Genomic DNA, 6,905 nt, shown 5'->3' with positions numbered 1-6,905 from the left:
AGTTTGGTGGGAAATACCTTCACCTCTCACAGGGGCACATTGGAGAACACTTTGAAACCAGGGCTAGTGGTGTGGGATAACAAGTGCTGGTGTGTGTGTTAGCTCTGAGTCCAGAGGAGCTTAATATCTCATTAGTTCTGACCACTGAAATCCACAACTGCATGGCATTTGATGAGCACTGTGAGGGATCTTCAGTGGCTGGCACTTTTAGGTCTAGTGGCTAGAGAGCAGAGCAGGCAGTTGTAGTGCTGGAGTGGGTGCACACAGTAAACTGCAGGGGCCAGCTGAAGATTTCTCTATAGTGGCAGGGACTGGTTGCAGATGTACACATAGTGCTGTGGGCTGGGGCCAGCAACAAGGGTTAGAGTCAATGTAGAATGCACTGTCAGATGCAGGAGCCCAGGATGTTGTATGCATTCTTGTGGCTGCACATCTTACCCCATGTTCACACACAAATGGAAGCCAATGATGGGTGTAAGGTCAATGGGGTGCACATGCATAGCTGAGAGGGGCTAGTTGTAAGATAGCTCAGCAGTACAGACAAAGGACAGATGACTGAGCCAGAGGAAGGACCACAAAGGTATGCATGCACACAGCTAAAGGGGCTAGCTTCAGGTAAGCCCAATGGAATAATCCTAGGATAAGAGAGAGGATCAGGGTGGGTTTACAATGAGCTATGTTTTGTTGTTGGCATCTACTATTGTGACTGCAGGATCTGACCATGGGCACACAGAGATGAAAGCTACCGGTGGGGTTTGGGCCAGGTTGGGCAGGTGAGTAGCTGGAGGTGCTACTTGTATGTGAGCTCAGAGGTACAGACTAAATATAAGGTCAAATGCAGGGTCACATGCAGCTGTGGGGACTTTGGTTATCAGCATGCACTTCCATGGCTACAACATCTTGTAACTAGCATGCATCCAGTGGAAGTAACTGATAGTGAGAACAAGGTCAGTGGCATACAAGTAAACAGCTGGAAGCAATAGCTCCAAGCATGCATCCACAGTGATAGGGGCACAGCACCCTCTATGAGGGTGTTGGCTGGAGTTTTGCACTTATACAGCTACAGAGGCCTTGGCTGGCTATAGCCATAGATCACTGGCAGGGGTTGAGGTTGGGGAGGAGGGATGCAGGTGGCTGATGTCTGGAATGTGAATACCTGTGGGGTGAAAATCCATGAAAACTCTATGGGGCTCTGAGGCAGCTGTGGTAGCCATTGGTGCCTTCTGTGTTGAAAACTTTGGGGTTCTCTTCATAATAAGTCATTGGGGACTGCAGTTAATTCTACTGCATTGCTGATACTGGAAACCCCATGTTCTTTTTCCTTGTTTCACTCTCTCTCTGCATCTCAACTTTACTGATCTCTGAATAGGAAAACAAAACAAAACAAAAAAAGTGAGTCTTTTATATGGTGTCCTAAAAGGCTGGGAAACCCCGTTCTCCCTTCCCTGAGGAGAGAAACTCTTTTAAGCTTAGACGATCTCTCTTGGCACTCAACCATGCTGGCCTAGGGTTGGGATGATTCAGGCAAAAGGAAATTCTCACATCCCTTTTTTGTGCAGTTATTCTTAGGTATCTTTTATTCCACTGTGTTGAAGATTTTAAAGTAGACTTCTAATGTCTCCCAGAGCTATTTTGATTTATGGTTTGCTATAAATCTTTGATCTTTGTGGGGAAATGGGGGATAGGTCTCTTACTTCACCATCTTGGTAACACCGGCCCTTAAAATAATTTTTTAAAATTTTCCTCAATCCTCCGTGATTGAAAAGCATTTTTTCTGTGATAAGAACTTTTTAGATTTATTCTCAATAAAAACCAGATTTTACAACTCAAAGAATTAGAATAACAAGACCAAACTGAGCCCAAAGTTAGCAGAGCAGGACACTTAAAGAGATGCTTCTCTAAAAAAGACATACCTGGAGTCTTTGTTTTACTTTCAATAGATGAAATTTTTGAAAGCAAATATGTTTTGTAATTATGATACATAATTACCATGCCAATTATTGGGGTCTTACCTCTACTATTAGAAAGATATGTCTTTAAGAAGACACTTAAAATAATAGTTGGCATTTGTTGAAACTAATTATTATGCTTCAGTCTAAGGATTGTACATGGATCATCATACTGAATCTTACCACAGTCCCATGAATTAGGAAATATTTCCCTTGTTTAAAATGGCTAAATTGAGCTTAGAGAGGCTTAATAAATTGCCTAAATTAACACAACTAATCAATATTGGAGCAATGGACCTCAGTCTTATTATCAAATTAATTCAGCTAAAATTTCTAACTATATCCAGTTTTTTTAAAAAATTAAGCCTTTGGGTTTTGAGCACATTTTCAATTATATTTGAAAGATCCATTTGAGAGTATAGATATAAATAAAAGCAATATTATGTAATGGCACCATTTTGTTCCTGATGAATTAGAAAGAGCCAAATGGTGTAGAGCATGAATGTTCCTTACCTTTTACAGTTGGAAAATGCTTCATATCAACATGGAGACTAATAAGAACTTAGTCTGAGTGGAAGAGTCCTATATTTTTTTGGGGGGGGGCTAGATTGCTTGTATTTAGATCATACTGTATATCTAAATGTTTAGTGCTTTCAACTTAGTGGAATACTTAGATATGAATGACTATGCAGACTATTACTTTTCCAGAGTGGAATTTATGAAAATATATAGCTATTAATTGCATTTTCTTATATAGTGGAAACAGATTATCAACCTACATTTTAGGAAGATAAATTCATTTCTATTCATAGTAATATATAGCCATCAAAAGTAGATATGAGGGGAGAAGTACTGTCACAATTGCTGTGTAACTACAATATGGTCTGTTATACATAGGATTCTATAAATACTTGGAGAATGAATGAATTAAATATTGCTAACTTGGATAATAAAACTTTTCCTTCATTGAAATTACCATTCATTGTCACATCTGGTTGGCATCAATCCATTGTTCTTTCTCTTTGAAGTTCTATTTTTATTGCTCCATGAAGAAAAGTATACTTTTTTAGGTTATAATTCCCATTATCTACCTCTCCAAAAATAGTGTTATTTTTCTAATTATAATTCTTTATTGAGAATGTATTGGATTTCCTAATAACTCATTCAGAAATGAATATGTGTGTGTGTGTGTGTGTGTGTGTGTGTGTGTATGTATGTATGTATGTATATATATTAAAAAAAACTTTGGGTTAGGGGATTTTTAAAAATTGAGGTATGATTAATATATAACATGATGCCTCAATATTTATATATACTGTAAAATGACCACAGTAACTCCAGTTAACAATCATTACCACATATATAAAAAGCATTTTTTCTGTGATAAGAACTTTTTAGATTTATTCTCAACAACTCTCACACCTTTCAAATATATAATACAGTAGTATTAACTATAGTCATCATGTTGTATGTTGCATCACCATGATTTATTCATTTTATAATTAGAGCTTTAACTGCTTTCACATATTTTGTCTCCCTCTACCTCCATCTGTGGGAATCATCAATCTGTTCTCTGTATCTAGGAACTCAATTTTCTTTTTAAGGTTCCACATATAAGTGAGATCATATGATATTTCTTTTCTCTAACATATTTGATTTAGCATAATACCCTCAAGCTTTATTCATATCATGACAAATTTATTCATATCATGAAAAATCAGTCATTTTACATGACTGAACAATATTCTACTCACACACCCCCTAATTTTTTTTATCATTTGAGCATCAGTAGACACTTAGGTTTTTTTCGTGCCTTGGCTACTGTAAACAATGGTTAGATGAACATAGGGTGGGTGCATATATCTTTTTGAATTAGTGTTTTTGTTTTCTTTATATAAACATCCAAAAGTAGAATTGCTGAATCATATGGTGGTAATATTTTCAATACTCTGAGGAACTCCATATTTTTTTCCATTATGGCTGAAACTATCTACATTCCAACAAACAGTGCACAAAGTGTCTTTTTCTCCACGTCTTTGCACTTATTTCCTGTCTCTTTGCACTTATTTCTTGTAATAACCATACTAACAGGTGTGGATAATATCTCATATGGTTTTTATTTGCATTTCTGTGATGACTAGAGATATTGCACATCTTTTACTTGTTGGCTATCTTGTCTTCTTTGAAAAATGTCTCTTCAGATCTTCTGCCCATTTTATAATCAAATTGTTTTGTTTTTTTCTTTTGTTTTGTTTTGTTATTAAGCCCTTACCAGATATATGATTTACAAATGTTTCTGTCATTCGGTATCTTTCCTTTTCATTTTGATGATGATTTCCTTTGCTGTAAGGTGTTTTTGTTTTTATTTTTGTTTTTATAAAGAAGTTTTTGGGGTGTATGGGAGGCTCAGTCAGTTAAGCATCTGACCCTTGATTTTTGGCTCAGGTCATGATCTCAGGGTCACGGGACAGAGTCCTACATTGGGTTCCACACTCATGTGGGGTCTACTAGAGAATCTCTTACTCTGCTCCCCCCCATATAAATAAATAAATAAATAAATAAATAAATAAATAAATATTTTAAAGTGCTTTTTAATGTGATATAATCTCACTCGTTTTTTCTTACTTTTGTTGCCTTTTAGTATCAAACTCAAAAAAAAAATCATTGCTAATCTCAATGTCAAGGAGCTTACCAACTCTGTTTTTTCTAGAAGTTTTAGGGTTCCAGGTATGTCCAAGTTTTTAATCCATTTTTAGTTAATTTTTGTGTATGGTATAAGTGTGTGGTCCAGTTTTCCCAACATCATTTACTTATGTCTTTTATGCATTATATATTCTTTGTTTCTTCATCATAAATTAGTTGAATAAATATGCATGGATTTATTTCTGGGTTCTCTTTTGTGTTCCATTATCCTATTTATTTGTTTTTAGGCCAATACCATACTGTTTTGATTAATGTTTCTTATAAGATATTTTGAAATGAGGGAGCATACTGTCTCTAGCTTTGTTCTCCCTTCTCAGAATTATTTGGCTTTTTGGGATCTGCTATAGTTCCACTAAAATTTAGAATGATTTGTTCTGTTTTTATGAAAAATGTCATTAGAATTTGGGCAGAGATTACATTGTATCAGTAGATTACTTTGGGTCATATGGATATTTTAACAATATTCTTCCAATCTAATATGGAATATTTGTGTCTTCTTTGATTTCTTTCATTAGTATCTTATTTTTCAGTAAACAGATTTTTCACTTCTTTAGTTAAATTTATTATTTTATTTTTGATAAAATCATCAATGTAATTGTTTTCTTAATTTCTCTGTTAATTCATTGCTGGTATATAGAAATGCAACAGATTTTTGTATATTGATATCGTATCCTGCAAGTTAAATTTTTAAAGAGGTTTTCATACATAATACATCATATGCAAATAGTGACAGTTTTACATCTTCTTTTCTGACTTTTTTAATGACTTTTCTTTCTTTTTCTTGCCTAATTATCCAGCAAGGACTTCCAATATTATATTGAATAAAAGTAGTGAGAGTAAGTATTGTCTTGTTCTTAATCTTAGATGAAAAGCTTTCAGCTTTGTACTGTTGAGTCTGACATTAGCTGTGGGTTCATCATATGTGGCCTTTTTATATTGAGGTACTTATTTTATACCAACTGTGGATGTTTTAAAAAATACTATAAATAGATGTTAAATTTTGTCTATGCTTTTTCTGAATCTATTGAGATGATCATATCATTTTTATTCTTTATTTTATTAATGTGGTAGATTCCATTGATTGATATATAGATGTTGAATCATCCTTGTTATACTGGAATGGAGCTTACTTGATAATGTATGATATTTTTAATGTATTGAATTTAGTTTGCTATTATTTTATGGATGATTTTTTTGGATTTATGTTTCTCATGGATACTGGCCTGTAATTTCTTTTCTTTTCTTTTCTTTCTCTCTCTCTCTCTCTTTTTTTTTTTTTTTTTTTTTTTTGGTATACTGTTTGGTTTAGGTATTAGTGTAATGTCAGCCTTGCAAGGTAAGTTTGGAGGTGTTCTCTCATCTATTTTTTGGAAGAGTTTAAATAATATTGATATTCTTTGAATGTTTGGTATTTCTACCAGTGAAATCATCTAGTCTTGAACTTTTGTCTTTTGGGAGGTTTTTGATTACTAATGTAATCTTTCTGGTAATGGGTCTATTCAGATGTTCTATTTCTTTTTAATTCAGTCTGGGAAGATTATATGTTTCTAGGAGCATATCCATTTCCTCTAGGTTAGCCTATTTGTTTAATGTAATTGTTCATTAATAGTTATTTTTTATCCTATATATTCAGAGATATTTAATACATTTCCTAAATATTTATCCTATATAATTTGCTAGGCTGACATATCTTTATTTTTATTGATAATTTTATTTAACAGATATTATTTTATTTACAGATAAATTTTATTTAACAGATATCAGATATTATTTATCTGATAAATAATGTTCTATATTTGATCTATATTGCCCATATTTATATAATAGTGGATGTTCAGATCCATATAAATACTAGCTATTGTAAGGTAAGCTCAACCTTTAAACCTTGTTACTTTATCGAATATAATTTTCACAATTTCTCAGGCTTACAGTACAGGGTAAAAACTGGGGAGGAGGAGTCAAGATGGCAGAGAAGTAGCAGGTTGAGATGACATCAGGTAGCAGGGGATCAGCTAGATAACTTATCAAACCATTCTGACCACCTACAAATTCAACAGGAGATTGAAGAGAAGAAGAGCACCAATTCTAGGAACAGAAAATTGAACACTTTCTGAAAGGTAGTGTTGGGCTCGATTCCACGTTAAAACATGTTAACCCCCTAGGGCCTGCCTGAGCCTCCTTAGCCATAGTGACTCCATGTTGCCTAGGTAGACATTTTGTTGTTTAATAAAAGCCTCAGCAGTTACTGTTCTC

At 34.2% G+C, this 6,905-nt stretch overlaps 1 long non-coding RNA gene across 1 annotated transcript; it reads left to right on the top strand.

Annotated features, from left to right (window-relative positions):
* The first annotated feature begins 4,635 nt into the window (after positions 1-4,635).
* LOC122899770 lies at positions 4,636-5,988 on the top strand. The gene is made up of 3 exons (XR_006383140.1): positions 4,636-4,676; positions 5,450-5,488; positions 5,962-5,988. It is a non-coding gene; the product is annotated as an uncharacterized LOC122899770 (long non-coding RNA).
* Positions 5,989-6,905: the final 917 nt, after the last annotated feature.

This window comes from Neovison vison, chromosome 1, assembly GCF_020171115.1.
Source record: "Neovison vison isolate M4711 chromosome 1, ASM_NN_V1, whole genome shotgun sequence".
Lineage (NCBI taxonomy): Eukaryota > Metazoa > Chordata > Mammalia > Carnivora > Mustelidae > Neogale > Neogale vison.
This window is presented reverse-complemented; position numbering and strand designations above follow the sequence as displayed.